The sequence below is a fragment of the Cuculus canorus genome, chromosome 2 (genome assembly GCF_017976375.1).
Source record: "Cuculus canorus isolate bCucCan1 chromosome 2, bCucCan1.pri, whole genome shotgun sequence".
In the NCBI taxonomy this organism is placed as follows: Eukaryota; Metazoa; Chordata; class Aves; order Cuculiformes; family Cuculidae; genus Cuculus; species Cuculus canorus.
In genome coordinates, this window is record NC_071402.1 from 149,312,380 (window position 1) to 149,333,231 (window position 20,852).

General features: G+C 40.3%; 1 protein-coding gene across 1 annotated transcript in view; it reads left to right on the forward strand.

Annotated features, from left to right (window-relative positions):
* The first annotated feature begins 2,758 nt into the window (after positions 1 to 2,758).
* The window catches only part of LARP4B (La ribonucleoprotein 4B), a 56,997-nt gene continuing 38,903 nt past the window's right edge, over positions 2,759 to 20,852 (forward strand). Inside the window, exon 1 of the mRNA XM_054059116.1 lies at positions 2,759 to 3,121. The gene's annotated coding sequence lies outside the window, so the exon portion shown is untranslated. The remainder of the gene's footprint in view (positions 3,122 to 20,852) is intronic.

Sequence of the window (20,852 nt, forward strand, 5' to 3'; positions counted from 1 at the left end):
TTGTTACCAAATACAGCAGTTGGCCCAAGAGAGTTGAAAAGTGCATATATTTGTGTTGTCAGTCATACATGTAGCTACTCAGCGCTGCTAACTGTGCACTGGACTATTACTGCAGTCAAACTGAATTTTAGCAATGGAAATAATTAAGAAATTGTCTCATGATAGCCTTGCCACTATGCTATGATTCTTCAACTAGAAAAGAAACAGATACAGATCATCACAATTTTTATTACATCAGGACTGAATGCTCTGTATTTACATGTATGTGTTTAGTTGAGAAAATGAAGGTGATGTCATTTAAAATCAAATGAGAATTTATATTGGAATGTATCTCTGGCTACTTCATCTGAATCTGGATCATTCCTACAGTTAAGAGATGCACAAGTGATATATGGGAATAATAACAAGCTTTTATCAGTTTACTTGATAATTTTCAGTTAGCTACAAAGGAAGCCTGAATATTTCATGAAACTGTTGGATTCCACATAGAACTGAAACTCAAATGTAGATACCTTGTATGATGTTTTGGCAGGCTACTTAATGTCTCTTAGGTAATTTCCCCTCCCTTTGGAAACGGTATTTAGTTTCTCCTTATCTTTGCCTGGTTTGACTGTTAAGATGGTAGTCTACTTGGAACAGGGACTGTTTTTCACACAATCAACTATTTACTTGTGACCTATGAAAAGATACTGACAGAAATAATATATATTTAAACTGCCACTCATCAAATCAATGCAGTGTAGAATGATTACTGGATTCTATTTAAGTTGCAGTTTAATGACAGGAATAGCCCATTGCATGCAATCATTTAGCATTTTACATTTGAAAATCTCTCTCTCTCTTCCTGTTAAGCTGCGTAATAGCATCAGGAACTGTAAAATATTACTTGGCTCATTAAATCTCACAAACTGCAAAGTACTGGTCTGTGGGTTTTGGCTAGTGTTCAGGGTCAGCAGTTCTCCAATAGTGGTAATTCATGAAGACTTATTCCATAGATCTGCAAGATAACATATTTTGAGAATAAAACTGCTGGAGTGTATTTTAAAGGAATGAAAAGGGGAGAACAATAAGAGAGCCCAAAGCAAGAAATTCCTTACAAAGCAGAAATCTAGTCCTGGTTCGGTGGAATTTTTTATCACTTCACCTGAGTGCTTCACAAACTGCAATGAACTAATCCTCTATGCTTTTGTGAGGAAGGAAATATTATCCTTTGTATTAAACTTAGAGAAAATAAGACTGTAAAGCCCAAGCATTCAAGTACGTGGTTTTTACAGCTCTGAGTTTCTGTCTACTCAATTTCAGGTTTAGCTTCCAGGAATACTTTATTTTTTGCAGTTCCTCTTCCAAAGGACTGATCTTCTTAAGTACACTCCAGTCTTTTTTTTTTTTTCTGAACTAGAAATACTAATTTAAAAACCTTATACAACATCATTTTAACAATATATCACTAAGGAAGAAGCAACTCGTCTAATCTTACTTGATTTTTGTGTACTAACAATCCTATTGTTCATACGCTTTGTTCCTTCTCTCTCCAGACTCCCGAGCTTGAGCTGCACAACAACTAGTAGTTTCTATTACCACAAAGCATCCACTGACAGTTTATATTTTACTTCTATCTGGGCACACATTCCTCAGCTGCCCGCACACGAAGAAAAACATTAAATCTCTTTGATCTCAGCAGCATGCCATGCACGGTACAGGCAATTTTTGGCAGCTGGTCATGAGGTGATGTAGTTTTGCCACATTTGAGGCAGATAGCAAGCTGAGGACTGGGAGCAGTCCTGGAAGAGGATTCTGTCTAGCATATTTTTTAAGTCCTGAAAAGAAACGATGTTTTCCATTTGCCTAATTTAGTTAAAAAATCATGATCTAAGTAACTTCCAGAGCTGTTTGACAACACTTGTAAGACTTTTGTTTGACCAAAGAACAAACATCTCTTGGATTTCACCAGTTTTAGATAACTGACAACATACTCTATGCCCCAACACAGTAAACTGAGGCTGCAAAGAGTTCTACTGAGAGAACGGTCTCCAGACTTTCATAACCCACATGAAACAGAAGGCTCTTTCATGAAACACTCTTCTCCTACAATCCTCCCGTTTATGTTTATCACTTCCTTTTGAAGCCACAACTGCTCAGCCTTACTCCACAGAAGCTGCTACGTTAAGAGCCAGAATACTCTGTAGCAAGGCCTGTCGTTTTGAATGGGGAACTGGATCAGGAAGCGACAACACGCCCTCTTGTCACCGCAGAGGCCTCAAAGCCCTACTAGACTCACAGCCCTCGGGGAGCCGGCCTGCCCGACCCTGCCGCCGCCCCGGGGCTGCCGATACCACTCCCGCCCCTTGTCCGTGTGCGAGGCGGCCCCCTCCGAGCCCGAGCCCGCCGTGCTCCCGTGAAGAACAGCTCGCAAGGCTCTTAGGGGAGGCTGGGCCGGCCACAAGGCGCCCACCGAGCGGCGTAGCCCTGGCAGGGCCCGGGCGGCGGAGGGTCACATAATCCGAGGCGCCGAGGCTGCTTCGACGATGATCCCGCCCCGGGGGCGCGGCTACGGGCAGCGCGAGGGGACAAACCGCCTCAGGCGGGCGGGCGGCGCCTTCCCGCCACCGCGCGCTCCTTGGGCGCGGGTGACGTCAGGTGCGTCACGTGCAGCCGGGCGTCACGCCGCGCGCGGGACCAGCGGCGCCCAATCGGCGGGCAGCAGTGCCGGCCGAGCGCGCCTCTCCGCGAGCCAATCCCTTCCGCCGTCGGGGGAGGGACTTCCGCCGGGAGCCGGAAGCGGGTCTCTCATGCGAGCGGGTGGCTGAGTCTCGGGTCGGAGACGTTTCGGGCCCCGCAGCCGCCGCCGCCTCCTCCTCCTCCGCGCCCCCCTCCCCGCTGTGCTGCCGCCGCCTGCTCCTCCTCCCGCCCCCCGCCCCGCTCTCCGCTCTCTTCCTCCTGGCATCCGGCGGCGGCGAGGCCCCGGCGGCGGCGGCGGCGGCGGCGCAGCGAGAGGCCCCGGCGGTAGCGGGCAGCGCGGCAGGAGCGAACGGCGCCGGCGGAGCGACTCCCACTTTCTCGTTCCCGTCCGTCTTCTCCCCGCCGAGGCCCGGCCCGAGGGCGCAGCGGCTGTTGGTGACAGGTGAGTGCGAGGCGCCTCCCGGGGCCCGCGTCCTCCCGCCGGCGGGACCCGCCCGGGTCGGCCCCCCCGCCCCGCTGCCGCTATCTCCCGGTGCGGGGCGGCGGGGACGGTGGGGCTGGAGCGAGGAGAGGCGCCCCGCCGTTCCCAGCCCGCCCCGCACCGGGGAGGCGGCCGGAGCCGCCATCTTCCCACCCGAGGCGGCTCCCGGGGGAGCGGGAGGAGGAGGAGGAGGAGGAGGGAGCCCGGCTCGGGGCCTGGGTGGCGGCGGGAGCAGGGCGAATCGCGGGACCGCTCCCGCACTGCGGGCTCATCGCCCCTCTGGGGGAGAGCCCCGGCCAGTCGGGCGGAGGTAGCGGGCCGGCCGTGCGCGCACGGTAGGAGGGAGTGCTGGGCGAAGCAGCCACCGCATAGACGGCCTTTTACCCTCAGGAGTTTGTTGTCGCTGACTGCTTCGGCCAAGTTGTTTTCACTCTCGGTTTCAATGTGTGCAGATGCTTAAAATTACTACGTAGGTTTGTCCACAGTTTAAACAGATGTGCACTTGCTAAGCAGTGTTGTACAAGGTTCCTGTGCGGCAGATAAGTGTAATTATTTTTATTCTGCAGGTAAGGGAATAGAGGCAAAGTGGTTAAGACTTGCCCGTGGCCACAGAGAGCAAACCAGTTTCAAAACCACTGTTTAAATTTGAGTCATAGTTGGGGTAAAACCATGGGAATTCTGGCTTCCGATCCTGTTTCTTCTCTCTAGCCTAGTTTTGTTGGCCTTTGTCTGAATCCTTAATAAAATTAGAGTAGGAACCCTTAAGTGCTGCCTCAGGATCACCGTTGAATGGCTTTACCCTCTAATGTGGTTGGAGTTTCGTGCCAAACTTATCTGTTTTTTAGGGACTGGATACATTTTCAAAGGTCAAGGCGTGTTGTGTTCTTTTTTTTTTAAACTTGCTGGGGTTTCACAACTCCAGGATTTTGAGTCTGATCTGGTAACTGTTTTTATCAGTTGAACTTTCACTTGTTTCCTGCTGACTTGTAATCATTTCTTCAGGTTAATTCTTGAGATATGGAGCTAATCAGCTTAAGTGCTCTTGCTATGGGAACACCATTAGTATTTACTATTTTTTTATTAATATTTTTTGCGCAAAGTGAATGAGGGGAGAAAACTCATCTCATGGGGTGATGCCTGATAAAGCATACGCAGAAAGCAGTACATATCCTATATATAATGACTATAGGGAACTCAGTATCTACCTGTGTTGCCATTTATATGTGCATATTATTTATATGGAAGCCAAAATTACCCTTAGTTTGTCTTACATTTTGTGTGTCTCTGTGTGTATGAAATCCTTATTAAAACTGAAATAAAAGATTTGCGTGAGTGAATTCACAGAAAGCACTTGATCTCTTGGATATCCCTAAGTAAGCGATTGTATATTTTCATAGCATATAATCATGTCCTCAAGTGCACACAATGTTCTGGGTTAGATTGAATTGTTTTCCTTGTAATTATTTCTGGATTTTTCAAGTATTTACACACAAATGCCTTAAGGGAGTAAAGGTGTCAGCACAAGTGTGTTCTGCCTTAGTTGCTTTTTATGGCTTGCTCTGGTGTAAATACGCACATAGATAGCTATGGATGACTGATATGTACATATTTCTGTTGTTTAGATACATGTCTGAGACTTATATCTGCTTCACTACAGAGTAAGATAGAAGATCTCACAACCACCTCTAGTTCTGGGGCTTTGGAATTTGGAGATGGGGTAGGGTATATGTTTTTGAGAGATGTGATAACCGTGTAGACAGTTTCTGGCTGTGATATTTTACTTGATTAAATTGAAATTAAGTACATGGTTTATTTTACTGAAACGCAAAATAAATACAGTTAGGTTTGTCTAATCTACTTGCTCTGTGGAGATCTGTTGCTGTGTCTCTTAAGTCTCGTATCTGGCAATGGCTTTGGCATTAAATCCATTGTTGGGCTTAATTGGCATGGTAATATAAACTCTTTGTTAAATATTTATTACATTACCTCACAAAATGCACATGCTAGACAGAGAAAAAGCCATGTTTCTGACCACATTGTGTGACAAATCTGAAGTGACAGCTGAAAGGTAGCAAGGAAGGAGGTATAAAGAACAAAGTAATTGGTTGTAGATGTGTTTCGTCAGTTAAATTTTTTTAAACTAGGTGGCTTTTTAGGCTATTAATGTTTAATTCCATGGTGCCTTTATATATTCATCAGGCATTCACATTCTTGCAAATTGACAGATAAGGTGCACAAATAAATGTGTAGTGCAGGCATCTTTTTGTGTTTGTTTTTTGGAAAGAACGGGTCTGGTCAAAGGCAGCACCTTATTGTACTTGAAGAATGTTCTTGTCTTAGAGATGCTCTGTGGAGAAAGGTGACTGTAGAGGTCGCGAACAAATGCAATGTCAAGAAGGCTATCGCTGGCATGGATTAAAAAGCAAGAGACCAGATGAAGAAAGCAAAGGAACACAGTTTCAAGTGTGGAGAATATCAAGCTTTGGGAGTATGATTTTTTGTGTGTGCTTGTACATACACATGTGAGAAACCTTTATATGAAATAAGATGCAAAGAAAGTGTTTTATGTATTCTTCTGTTCCATTGAGCATTTACTAGCAAAATTACATTTTTGGGCAAGTTCATGTAACTCTTAGAAATAATTGTTGAAAGTAGTCTTCAGGTGCATGTATTCATGTATGTAATCAGTAATACTAAACTAATGTGAGTATAGCTAGTCTCTTATATTTGCATTCGAAATGGGCACACAGGTACGAGTCAGAAAGGAAGGATGTTACGACATCAGACATTGTAAGGAAGAAAATTAACCCCTCCCCCTGCAGTTTTGTAAGAGGCAACAGTATGTGGGCAGCTGTGTAGAAGATGGGAGTAAAAGCTACTCTTGTAGTAAAGGCCCCAGGAAAGTATTGAATGATGTTGTTCCCAAAGCAAGGCATAAGTGTGCTGTATCAAATACCGTCGGTTTAGCCCATATAAAATGAAATCTAGACAGGTGAATTTCATCATGTAAGACAGCCATTAAATTAGGAAGGAGAAGGTGGTAAAACTTAAAACTGTGAAATAATGCTAGTTCATGTGATACTTAAAAGAAAAGATGCAAGCACCCCTTTACCCTCTGAACTGGTAATTTGCTTTATCAAAGGTGCCAGTTGAAAATGTCATCACAGTTGGAAGCTAGTGCTTTGGGGAAGTTCTGTTTTACTTTTTTATGTTTTAACTCTGTGTGAATTTCAAGGCAAGCTAGTGTGTCATAGGAGTCAAATGTGAAAGTAGACTACCTCTCAGGACTTTGAATATGAGACATGGTGATATTTCACCTGGTCAATAAAAATAATCTGGTGCTCTAAATACTGGATAATTGAAGACCCATTGCTCTTCCAAAGATCTGTTTCTTTCTTTTTCTGGATATGCTGGCTTTGACTGACTCATAATAAAAAAAAAAAATCTAAACCCACTAAGTTTGAGGCACTTGTTAGAAGCAGGAGACTAGAAGTCGATCTCTGTACCACACATTCATTTAAACTAATCTAGCACAAAGTAGTGCAAGTAAGATATTCCATTAATCATAGCTGATTTCTTATATTATGGTGACGTGACAGAGCTAAGGTTTATAATCTGTTTTGATTGGTCTTTCATGCTTGTGTATTCTGTTTCTGCTCTGCTGTTATGTACCCTTTCTAAAGGGGGGTGTTCCCTCTTCTATTAGGAAGCAGGTGCTGCAGAGTAATACCTGCAGACAACAGAGGTGCTTTGGAGTTCTTAAATTAGGTGTGACAGTAACATAGTATAATTGTGTGATTAGGAAAGCCATGACAGCATTTGTTCTGTGATGTGTGCTGCTGCAGGTATTTTGTGTCTGGCTATATGTTTCAGGAACAGCAATTAACTCCAAAACTGGAAGTCTGACAGGGGTTACTAATATGTTGCAGCTACTTGTCCTAGAACATTGCAGGGAATTGGGGAAATGCTGTTTTGACGCCCTGATGAATCACCAATTTCTTTGAGCCTTAATCTTTTCTAACGCTCGTTTACCATGGAGGGCTGGGCTATGCATATTCTGGATCCTGTCAGTCCAGCTCCTTAATAGGTAGTTGAATGATGTAATACAAAAGGAATCATTCGTTCATAAGCTGAACGGATTGCCGCCTCTGCACTTCCAGCAGCTCTGTTGTTATTCGCATGAGGCTGTTGGCATGTAAGGAGCTAGTGTTCCCGAGAGTATGTCCTGCAGTGAAGGTTTATTCTGGATTGCCTTTATGGCCATCTAGAGTTCATAAAGCTCTGGAGTTCAATGTACATGTATGTAAGGTAGTATTAGTTATACACATCTTTTAGTTCTAGACTGTTGCACATACAGATGGATAGAAAAAGATGCCTATAGATATCTATAGACATCTATCCGGCATGGTAGTTTGTGATGAGTTAGACCCAGAATTGCTTTCCCTGTTAGGGACTCCTTCCTAAAATGCCTGTATCACTTCCAGTATTGAACTTGGCAAACCATGGCGATACAAACTTTGGAAATTACACCTTCAGATGCTATCAGGAGTTCACATGGGACATGTTCAGGAATATACTGTGTTTCAAGTGTGGCAGTAGAACATAGAGTTGATATATCTAAAGCCTGTGCTGGGCCTTTTGCAAGTCTAAATACCGTATAATTTAATTTTGCTTTTAGATTTTCTGATTTTTCTTGAACGTGTACCAGAACAGTATTTTCCCTTTGCTTAGATTCATTCTTCCTCAACTTCATACCGGCCTTTCTCTCTTAGCTTCTGGAAATAAGCAACAATGATGACTAATAATACAATATTGATGGTATTCATAAGGCATATCTATCTCTCTTGGTAATGGAGAAAAAACTTCAAAAAATTGTAGCTACCCCTTGTTCTACTAAAGTGTTGCTCTGTATTTCTTAGCAGACCTAATATTCTGCAATCTATTTTCAAGTATTTTATAATCATAGGATGCCAATGGTCTGATGGGGAATCTTGAGAAACAAAATATTAGTTAAATAGCAATTATGTTGAGTGCAAAAACATTTAACCATTTGGTAAATAACACTTGTTGGAAAGAATGAGATGCTGGAGAAACTTTACAGTGAAGTCTCTTGGCAGCTTTATAGTTTTGTTTGCAGCCAGTGCTAGTATCTATAAACATATTTTTACAGGTTGTGATGCTGTGGAGGGTTGCCCCACAACAGTCTGACTCTTGACTGTTGGTCAAACAAGGACCTGATGAATCAACAGGCCAATGTCCAAAGTAGCTTGCTTTTTCATACCCTGGCACTGAAGGTTTAGGCTCAAACGCTTTGTATTCTACTAATTTCTGATTCTTGTTCTAGAAATTAGAAAAATAGCTCAAAAGTAAAAAATGCATCAAGACGTTGGTTACTTTAAGTGCTGAGGGCGAAAACTGATGGAGTAGCTACCTGTATGTGCAGAATTTGCAATCTTATCTTGCAGTTTTGTTCCCATTCCGTGTTGTTACTGCTGGACAGATTGGGACAGAAAATGGTCAACATGTTGCTGTTTAAAGTAGCAGGGCAAACAATTGGGGCAAAATATCATTGCCTGCCTGGCATGTCTCCAAGAGCTTGAATTTGTGTCCCTGTTACTGTTTAAAGCTTGTTGTCCAGTTCTTTGTAGTAGAGATCTGAAAGACTTGTGTTATAAGAGATATGATTATTAAGAAGGGAGGGGAGATGCTTTTCTTTTTTTTATGAACAGATTGCAGCTTTCCTTATCTGTTTTATGATTATAATTTTCTGTTTCTTAATTAATGTTGTGCATTACAACTGCCTGGATTCAAGGAATTTTGACTTGCAAGGAAGAATTATTGTCCTTAAATCTGAGCTGAAATGTTGTACCAGTCCATCCCTTATGAGTGAGTCAAAAACCTGAATTACCAGTAGTTTTGATTACAGTGATACTCTAAAAAGGTGGGGTGCTCTAACTGAACAAATGTACACTCAGTAAGCGATAATCTTTCCTGCAGTGTTTTTAAAAGTAAGCCAGAGTTGCTTTTGATTTCGGTGAAGCTTGTAATGGAGGATGGTGGCTTTTTTCTAAAGAGGAAGTGATACTAGAATGACTGGATTATTTGGGTTAAACTCTATTTTTGGTAAAGAGGTTAATGAAATAATCATTGACAAAAACATTAGCTTCCTTTTCTTATTACCAAGCCTTAAAGTTAAATGATGCTTTTTGTGTAAGTAGTTTCATTTCACCTTAGATTTTGTCCTGAACATGTTTCAAAACTTAATTTTTTAGGAAAATGAATGCCTTTCAAGTAAAAAAAAAAATAACCCCAAATCCCAAAGCCTGAGGCAACCTCATCCTGGACTGTTTGTTTTGCAGATCAACTGTTTATTAAAAGTCTTTGCATAGTTAAGGACTATTGTATACATTCACATTGGAAGAAAACTTGTCATTGCACCTTTTTATTTGTCACTGTAATTATCAGCATCTTACTGGGTTCTGTATATGCCTCTCACCTGGTGTTTACATAGGTGTAGACTCTTTTCTCTGTCTCTTCTGAGACCTGTTCAGACTGAAGATGTGTTCTGGCAGCACTGTGACAGTTGTCCCATCAGTCTGCATCAAATCTTTTTTGGAATTCCAGGTCTGCATGGATTTGAATTTGAGATCTTTGGTGTAGGATTTCTGCTTTCCTGAGTTTGGCATTTTGTGTGTTCTGCGAATGTGATTATTGATGAACAACTTAGCAAATTGGCTTTTAAGCTGTGTGTATTTCAAAGAATAATTTGAAGCACTAAAAATATTGTGTCCTATAAGTTCCTAATACAGTTTTTGACCTCTTCTTGCTTAAGCATAGCATTGATTGCAAACTTGAAAAAATCCAATATAATCCAAATAATAGCAATATTCTAATATGATAAGCCTATTAGGACCTGTTAAAGAACATCAGACTTCTAACCTCACCCTTGGAACTCTGCCCTAAATATTTACCTTCAAGTGATGTTTTTAGTCTTGTCTTTCATCATAAACTACTGCATATTCTTCTGCCAACTTCTGATTTTTTTCTGAAGAAGTTGCTGTCCATGAAGTCCTGCCCAGCAGAGCGGTGTTTATTTTCTTTACCTTTGCTACTGGTACTTCCTAGAGTCACAGGCAGCATTGTGAGTGTGTGTTGGCCCTTTTCTGGTTAGCAGTGTAGGGAAGTATGAGGAAAGCATAAAGATTGTATTGGTAAGCTGGGAGGATGAACACTTAGTAGTTGAAATAAGGAAGTTCGTTGTTCCCAGAATTGGTAAACTGACACTCTTCGTGCACAACGTTCAACTTGTTCCCTGTAAGCGAGTGCTAAAGCTGCTGGTACTTTGTCATGCATTGTGTTGTTTGAAAGTCTAGTATTTCTTTGAAGAATTCAGAAAGGCCAAATAGGGTCAGTTGCTGCATCCTACCTTTAAAATTTTCAAGCAGCTGGTAAAATATTGTAGAACTTGCAGTTGTTTTCTGGAATAACCAGAATTTATAAAATGACAGGTCCACTTACTGCAAGACTGTCAGACTAAGATGCTGGTGAGTTGGTCAGCCAGCAAAGTTCAGTATCTTTACTAGTTCACACTCCAAGTCAGGAATCTGTTTCAGTCTTAGAATGAAAACTGCCTCTCATGATGAAGTGCAACAGGTTTTGTGAGCTCTTAGCATACTTAATTTTAATTGTTGCTTGCTTGAACGCTGGAATAGAATGATTAATCTCTCCAACTTCCCATAAACAGATAAAAGTAAAGCAACCCCCAAAAAGTGGTTGAGAGCAAGCCAGCTGTGTAGGGAGAGAAGGGAAGCAGGGAAAATATATTAGGCAAGATATTATACTTGCATAATAATTCCTCATGTGTGCATGAGTTCAGAGAAGGTATGATACAAGGAGACAGGCTTAGTGTCCAGACTGTCAAGGTAAGCTCCCCTGCTGGAAATAAGATGTGTGTCAAAATCAAGACCTATAGTTTACATGAGAAAATATCTGATAAATCTTTCATGTGTCTTTCTCCAACAGCCGTGTTAATCTCTTAGTGTGGGGTCTCGGTTGGCTGTGGGAAAGATAGTATAGTCTGTAGGTATGTGGAATTTTTGAATAAGTTTCCCTTATTTTAAATAAATGAGAGTTTTAGAGTAAGTTACCATCTAGTGTTACAAAAATGCCTATTTAAAAATAGTACAAAACCAAACAATATTTTGTGAAATCCCTAGTCATTAGTGCTAAAAGGAGGTCTCGGCTCCTGCCCTATCCACTCCAGGGCAAATTTAATTTTCTTTCAGTTCAATTTACTGTTTCTATTAAATTGTCTTGGTTGTCTGCTTTCTGTGTGTACAGAGGTGTTGTGCAGTTCTCATGTGACCTCAGTGCAGGCAAAGCAGCATGGATAATAACTGATGAGTTAGATGAGATTTTGTATTTGATTGTGCTAAACTTCAGGAAGAGATTTTTGTGATGCTTTCCTAATGTTTGCATTAAGTGGAAAAAAACCCAACAATTTCCACATCAGTGAACAGTACTTGACATTAAATATTGGTATTACATTAAAAGCCTGGCATAGTCTCTCAGCTAGTTTTGTAGACATAAACATATCTGTGGTTACTGAGCAGCTTTCAGAGAAAAATGCAGTTAGCCTATCAAAGATCTCACCAAGGCATCTGGAGTTAGTATTTGTGTAGTAGGTAAACAATTTTAGCAGTTAAAATCATGTATATTAGTAAAAAATACTGACACTTTTATTTGTATTGCCTCAGCTGTGACTTGTATTTGCAGATCAGAATCCTGCTGCACTGGATGTTGTGCAAGTACAGGCTGTTGTCTTGTAGCTTAGTCAGGTATGATGGGTGAATGCAGGTAGATAGGAGCATTGTAAGAAATGAACATGAGCAGTGGGTTCGTACAATATATGATGTCTGTGCTCTGAAAACCTTACCAGTTTTTAAAATATAGTAATTAAAAAGCTTGTGGAAGGAGGGAGCTCCCATCACATTCTGTTGTCTCTGTTAACTCGTCTTAGGCTTAGACTTGGGCTTTTTTTATGCTTGGCTGTTTTTAGAAGATTATATGTAAAGTTAGTCTCCCTCTACGGTTAAGCTCATTTCAGAAGTAGGTTCTCTGTTATACTTGGAAGCAGAGGCAGGTGCGAAATGCTCTGTGATGTGTGGGGTCCATAATTCCAAGCTTGTCCTTCTGTAGGTACTTTGAACCACTGTTGCCCTATGTTCAGGCTTAATTAGTCTTCTGGTTTTTCAATGCAAAAGAGCAGTGATTTGCATTGACCTGTTCTTTCACTTTTTAATTCAGCACAGGCATTCTGCTGGGATTTCTCCTGTGAAGTCCTGCAGGTATGTTACTGTCATCTTGTTTGTTTTTTTTTTTTTCTTTTGTAGTAGGAACTACTGGTGGTATTTTGTAGGCAGAGTGATGTGGACTTGACCAGTTTTCACTTGAAACCGCAGTACTTGCTTTTCAGGACTCTGCTGGTTTCCTGGAGAACAGGAAAGGAGGATTAATGGCATCAGTTGTTCAGGTTAGGTCCTCTCTCCTCTACTACTCTTCTCATGGTCTCAGAAGTAAAGTGTGTGTTCAAGCAACTATTGTGTAGTTCTCTATTAACCTGTTCGTAAAAAAGGAAGGTTGTTCGAGTTTATTCCAATTTGGTTCTTACTGATGATGTTTTCTGTCCCGGAAAAAGAGTGACACCAGGGCTGGGAGGCAAGGAGGAGATCAGCTGCTTGTGAACTTGACTCGGGGCAAATTTTGGAGTATTTTAGTGGAGAATGGTCATCCTTTGAGTTATTTGCCTAACATGCTTGAGTAGCAAATTCCTGATCTCCTTCCTGATAAAGACAAAAGACCTTATTCCTCAAGTATGAGCCATTTTCCACGTTTTGCAGGCCTTCGTGGTGAATGTAGAATTTATGATACTATGTTCAATTAGATAAGACAACTTTTCAAAAGAGGAACGGGTTGTGGAGAATTATGATCATAGATGCTTTGTTATTAGGGCAGCATCCCACTTTTCAGAACTGGCAAGGTTTGGCTGAGGTGCTGACAGCTTTAACTCTGCTCAGTGCACAAATGGGAGAATGGAGGGTTTGTTTATTAACAGTTTGGTACTTTTCAAAATCAATCTGATAAAATAATATCTCACATCATAGATACAAGAGAAATTAAATACGCATCTTTATGGATAACCTGCAGGGTGTGTGCTGTTAGTCCACTTAAAGTGAGGAAAACAAACCTGTGGCTTTCTGATGGATGTGCTACATGAAGCAAGCCCTTTAATGAGTTGGGTTTTTTAATGTTATGTGCTTTCAGCCTGCAGTTAAGAGTGCAGCTTGAGATTTGAAAACTGAGAACAAGCTGTAAGCAACCTGAAAGCTGCTCATGACACAATCGCACTTGTCTTCAAAGAACTTGATACTCTTATCAGGCAAAAAAAATTTATTCCCAGTAGGTTATTCCTGTCATGGTAGGCACTCCCGGCATTCTTAAATAGTAAGATTTTTTTTACATTAAACATCAAGTGTATTGCATTCCTGAGGACCATGTGATTCACAGGCTTACTAGTTTGTTTCCTGAATGATGTTTGAGTGTGCATCAGATAGTACCTGCACGTAAAACTTACTTTCTTGGTGTGCAAGAGGACTGCAAAAATTCTGTCAATATAATGAAAATAATTCCTTTTATTTTAACCATACATATTTAAAATACAATGCATAAAAGACTACATGTAAAAACGAGATTATTTGTTGATAGGGGTCATCCTGTTATCTTCTGTGTACTGTTAAGATCTTTCTCACTGTTGTTTGAGGTTAGGTGAGTGAATAAAGCTGTAACTTTACACTTTTCCTGTCTTTCTTGCTCTTAAAATTTTTCATATACTTCTGTATAGACTTCTTATCATTTACAACTATCAGGTGTCTTTGGTGTTTTATCACCTTTGTTTGGTAACTTACTGCTTGATATCTCTTGGACAACTAATTACTGTAATGATCTGAATTTCTAGACTTGTGGAGTTATCAGTTCTGATGTGTGATGGCATCGCATAGAACTGTGTGTGAGTCAGAAAGCTCAGTAAATTATGAATTGCTTTTGAAGCCTATTGCAGATGTGTTTAATAGACCTTTAAGAAATGCAGCATTCCCTTTAAATGGCAAGGTTTACTGTATTCCTTGAACTCTCAGCCATGCTTTGAAGAGAGACTACATTTAAAGAGACAATTAATGGAATTGCAGGACAGTTTTGGAGATGCTCATCCTTAAGCTTTTAAAAAAAACTTGAAGTAGGTACAGCAGCAACTCTAAATAAAGCATTTGACCTGGGATTTTCTATGGCAGAATGTTAAACCCACAGCATCCAAGGTTTAGGTGGTCTTCTGACAAAGTGCGGAAGAACTGGGTAGCACCCAGTTGCCATGTGGTACGCTCGTGCTTGTGTCCACATTCTTCTTCAGGAACCAAATGTTGCATTGTTTTGGGTGCTGTCTGGGGAGTGACTGAGCAGAAGCAATTTTCTGGTCAGGAAGGAAATCTGAAATAAATCTGATGGTACTTATCTTGTTTTCCTTTGAAATCTAACTTTCCAGCCTCCGTGCTGGCACATGTGCTGGATATATGTACATTCTGAAGCCTTCTTCTGGCAGACTTAGATAAATGTTTGGGTCACACTACGCTCCACAGGAGAAACTTTCAACTTTTCCCCCAACTGCTTAGCTAATTGGCAGTTAAACAAATCCAGAGCCCTGTGATGATTTTTAAAATAGTGTATTCCATATTTAACTTCTGTATTTAACTTCTGTGCTGTGACTAAATATTTGTCATATCAGCATTTTAATTGCTGTTGTGTAATAGAGTTTATAACTGACATAAGCACAATGATGATTGCAGAGATGCCATTGACAAACATGCTTTTTGAGGTGATCAGATTTTTTTCATTCACAGCTGTTTTGTCCACTGTGGTAATGTAACCACTTCAATATATTTAAATCATGCCATCCTTTGAATTGTACATTGCTTGTCACATCTGCTCTGTAAAGAAAATGATTTTCTGCTTTGAAAGGAAAGATGTGAACCCCTTAGTTGTTGGAGGCTTCCTGTGTTAGAATGATATAGCTTTATAGGGTTATTCGTCTACAGAGTGGTAATATGTGCCCTGTGCAATGGGGTGATGGGTCAACTCTTGCATTAACAGCTGAAGTCTTTCTTTGAAAGTCTTCTGAAACAGCCAGCTGATTAAAATTGCAGGCCTGTGTTTGTATCACATCTCATAATGCGAAGGAGGAGGGAAACTTGCAGGCTTTCAGGATCAGGAATTTGTCAGTTTTTCTTCATGGCCCTTTATAAACTTAACTATCCTCTGTATAAATGGGCAGCTTTACCTGGGCTGATAACATGATTAACTCTTGACATGTTACATGTGCCTTGGGTATTCAAAACACTTGTGAGACTAATAAACAAAGGTAAGCTTTGTTTAAATAGGAGTTAATGTATTAAATTAGTAGCATAGTTTTGGAAGAGGTGTCTGTTATTTCTCATATCAACTTTGTGATGTATTCAGCAGGTGCTGAAGCTCTTCTCAAAGCTCGTCAGTGGTAGCTCTGATTATTTCTGCTGTGTTGTAGTGATCCTTGTGGATACTTAAGGGTGCGGAAGGTAGTGAGAAAGTATGTTGTCTCTGACAGTAGGAGGTTTCTGGCCTGCAACTGGAAGTTTGTTATGAGGTTTAATTGAAGCAGTACACCTCTGTTTTGAAAACATTTTAGACTTTCTCATGTTACTGGAAGTGTATTTCTCTATTAGCTTTGTGAAATGTTTCTCTTAATCTGTGTTTAAAATTTTTAAAATGTTTGCTAGGAAGAGTTCTGCACAAAGCCAAACTCAAATCTATTTTTGTTTGTGCTTGCTGGAAGAGCAATGAAAAGATCTTTTATTCTAGTGAGCTTTTTTGGTTTATGGTGTTGCTGTTTGCAGTGGGAAAGTTAGTTGTCAGCACTTGCATTTGTAAATCTCTTTTTAAGGGCTGATTACCCTGGGCTGAAAGTTGGCAGGCAAGATCTCTGCCCTAGAGCATTGTTTAGGGTTTGCGTGTTTTTAAATAACAGATCTGACTGGTTTGATTGAGAGAATGCATGCTGCTACTCGTACTCTTGTAACTCTAGACAGCAAAACCAACTGCATAAAAGCATACTTTGAATATGAATTAGAAAAATTAGAGACTATTTCTAATGATAGCAGAGATGGAAGGGTTGAGGGCTACACTCAAGGGAGGTTTGTGGGGGTTGGCAGGACAGTGCATTTCTGTTGGCTGCACAACAATTGAGTATACGTCTCTTCCGAGTTGTTTGCAAGGTTGTAGTGTATATGGATGCAATGTATGTGTAAATGTCTTCAGACAGTTGAACATTAACACTGCTAGTACTATAAGACACCTAAACCTAGTCTAAAGGCAGTGTAAAGGTTAGCCTGGTGTTGGCACCATAGTAACACACATGTGGCTTTTGGATGAGAGCAGTCCCAGCTCTGCTTGTTTTAGCATCCAGACAGAAGTGATCATGTGGTTGCGTGCACTTATCTGTATAGTCGTCCTGTGGTGCATCTGGTATCTTCTGACATGATGGAATTATTACAACAGGATGCGTTTGAAAATATTTGCCAGTAAGGAACTTGTCTAGTCAACTTAAATTTAGGGGGGAAAAAACAAACCCCAAAACCAACAAAACTCCGCAACAGATCTGTACAAGTACGAGTAAAGAGCTACTGCTTCCATTGTCCTTGGCCTAATGAGAAAACAACTGTATTAAGGCACTGTTCACCTTCCTGTTGCAACTATTAACTTGGCGGACTGAACAGAGTGTAATAGTTTTGGGGACAGTAAGGATTTCATGGTTGAATGTTGTGCAATTTCTAAAGAAACATGGTTTTACCTGTGTTTTAAACTTCTGAGAAATAAGTGTCTTGCCTGGTTACAAACTAAGTTCGGACTGCTTTTGATAAGCTTGAAAATCCGTGTGGTTTCTCTTGGATTAGGTAGTTCTGGAAATAAGTGTTTGCATGTCTTGAGAGTAGCTTTGCTCTTCACATAGTGTGTGAAGTTGAACCCGACTGATTACTCTGTGATTATCAGATGGGAATCCAGAAAGAAAAATAGATTTTACTATACACATTTAAAGAATTTAAATTACATAGTATTACAGTTTTATAGTTATGTACTTCTGAATCCACTCATAAATGAAGGCCATTTGAAGACATTGTGACTACACATAATTTTTGGAAGAAATATTTTTTGTGTGAAACTGCTTACTAAAGACTAGAAATATTATTTAAAAGCTTCTTTAAGAGATTTTGTGCCTCTGAAGATTTTTCTGTTTGTGTTTTTTTAAATAATTTGGATGAAAAAACTGCAGTCTGCTACTGACAGCTCAACGTTGCTGTCTCTAGCAGGAGTCATAGGTGTTGCTGTTTCTGTCCCAAACAGGTCTGCCAACTTGCTGTTTTCTGGAGCATCTCCTACTTGCAGCAGTTTGTATTTTACACAAAGATACACTGAATTGCTGATTGATAATCTGTATCTTTTCAAGTGATAAGCAAGTTAACTCTTCAATAGGGTAATATTTATTGCTGCATTAAAATACCACATTTAACTTGCTTACTTATTTGACTATTAAACTAGCAGCAAAAGAGGATAAGTTGCCTCCAAACTATGCATTCTTATCTGCAGTTTCTGTCCTTGCCACATATTGATTGTGGTTCCTCTAAATAAGCTTGTGTATGAAGATACATGTCAATACTGATAAAAAACATGCTAAAATATCTTGTGAAGAGCCTTAAACATTTTGTGGTCTTCATTATTTCACTCCCTGAAGTAACATTGCTTTTTCTACATCTGCTGTATTATCAGGCATAATGGTCGTGGAAGCCTGCTGTCATAGAGGTTTTATGCTTTAAGACACTTGTAAGTGGCAGCTCTGCAGTGGAAGAATTGACGGCACTGACTTTCTGGAACAGACCTGCACATGAAGTTGTTTTGAAGTATATCTCGTCAGATGGGGTTGTGTGGCAGAGCACTTGATGTCCTGGGGTCTTGTAGCAGTGGGACATTCTGAGCGAAGAAAATTCCAAAGGAAACTTTCAGTCTTTCAGTGTGGCCTTTCAGTTTGCAGAAAGGCAATAGCTGATCAATGTTTAAAGCGTGGAACTTGGAAGGCAGATTGAATATCCCCTTTAAACAGATGATAGTAGTATCTCACTTGCTTTAGAGCAATTTTGATCCTTAATGGTCAAAATGAAACTTAAATATGTGGATTTGGCCTTGTAGTTATCAAAAATGTGTTCACAAGGTGAGTGGTTGTAGTGGGATGCATATCACAACAAATCTGTGTAACTAATGAATATGATTATTAGTCTGAGTAATCTAAACAAAGTTAACTAGAGCTTCAGTGAGGACCTAGCCTGTGATAAGTGTCTTGTGTAATTCCATCTAAAGGCCTTCTGAGAAGCAGTAGAATCACGTGCTACTCTAGTTGCTGGTCGCTTGCCCAAGAAATTTGAAATTGCAGCGTGCAAGTTACAATAGTGTTATCTACCAAGTTGGCCAACAACTTGTCTACCCTTAGCCAAAATTTGTGACTTAGTCAAATGTTTTGTGCTTGATGGCCAGTCAGCAGATGCTTAAAAGGACATGTGTGTAGTGGAACTCATGTTTGATCTTGGCTGTTTCCCATCCACAGTCCGTAGATTTACAAAGTTTCGTTGCTAACATACCAGAGCATGGAAGCGATTGTGGCGTCACTGGGCACAGACATCATAGGAATCCATGGGAATGCGTGAGATAAGCAGGCAGCATAGAGGGATGCAAAGTAGTACCTCGGCATTGATTTGGGGATCAAATATTGAGTAGATAACATCACTGCTGACTAAAACACATTTGTTTTTCTGTAAAGTAGACTTTAGCTTGTGAATTTGGACTGATATGCATGCTGAAGGCTAGCAGGAACAGCAGTGGAGATTATGTACAGTGAACATGGAATGTGAAAGTAGTCTTGTGCTTTTTCAAAAAATAGAATTTTCAAAAGAATTTTAGCAGAAGCATTCTCCATGAAACTTAGGCACCTTCCACAACGTTAATGTGTGCACAGCTTTCCATGCTTGGTTTCGAGCAACATAGACTAGTTATCTAATACTTTTGGAAAATTGCCTTCATCCAGAGGATGATTTTTGATTCTCTTACAAAATACAAACATTCTGAATGAATTCCAGACTTTCTGCCATGTATCCTCTGTGTATGTTCATGTCTGTGTAACACTGAGGGGCAGTATAATTTTATTTCTCTTTCATATGCGGGGTTTTTGTCTCTGTCGGTTCTCCCTTAATTAAATAGTTTCTATTACAAGCTGAGAGGCAGGATGTTAAGAAAAAAACTTCTGAGAATACAACTGTGACATAGTGCATGTGTTTCTTTGAAAAACATGTTTTCATGCTTACTGTACATAAATAGCATGAAGTCATAAGCAACTATTCATCTAAGCTGAATATTTTGTCTCATCAGGGATGTCAGTGTATTTATTTCTTCTACTATGTGTGAGAAAAATCTTCGTTTCTGCGTAATCCCACAATACAGATGCTTGAATTGGTCCATGGGTGAATATCATCCAATTATTTGCAAATTTTGGAATGTATCCAGTCAGTTGTATGAAAGGCTTTGCTTTTGTCCATTTCAAAATATAGTGTAGAGGAGATGCCATGGAAGCTGTAATGCCATAGACTGAAAATACTTTTTAACTCTACTCTTCTGGAGTCAAGATACCCTAAAAGGAGCTTATGCTGCTGAAGAATGGAGTTATACCATCACCTTCCATGTGCTGCAAATATTTACTTTTTTTTTTTTTTAAAGGAGATCATAGAGAATCACCCTGCAGTTTGTTGTCACCAACTTGAAGGCAATAAATTTCTCTCATGCATTGTTACAGATGGACTGCTGGAATTTCTGAGTGAATAAGTAACTCAAAGCATATTGCAACTTGCTCATAGACATTTTAGAAAAGAAAAACTGGAAAATTACTCTGATTTTACATCCCAATATTTACTTCCTAAGACTTTCCTTTAAATAATCTTTTCCTGTTTTTAAAGACCATGTTTTTTAACACTATTAAACAATAGCATCAAATTCCAAAGCAAAGTTGCTGTCAGCCTTTCTGCTCTACTCAGTGTTCTACTTTTCTAATCAAATAAAATAACATTTAAGGATGATGGCGTAGAACAACTTGTTAGGTGTTACTAATCGGGAAGCGTGTTACAACGGTTCTGCTAGATTTGCAAAGATTAAGTGACAGAGTAGTTGTAGAAGACAAAGGTTGGGTTTTTACTAAATGTTTCTTAAGTAAGTCTGCATGGTGCTGTGAAGAAGTCATGGTTTGAAAATGGATGGGTAATTAAAGTGAGAATCCAGTGTAACTTTCCCCGTGGAATTTCTCTTCCTGGTGCTGTGGCAAGTGTTCATCTGCACTGCTGAGGCAGCCAGCTACTGGGACCTGAGTATATCTGCAAGATGGCTCCATCCTTCCTTTTTGCTATAACGTTTTCCCTGAACGTGTAATCCTGACCGCATTGCATGGAAGTTCTTTGGACTTTTGGTCTGAATTGGCATGGCACTGCTGGAATGGCTGAGAGTTCTCAGGAATTTCAACAAC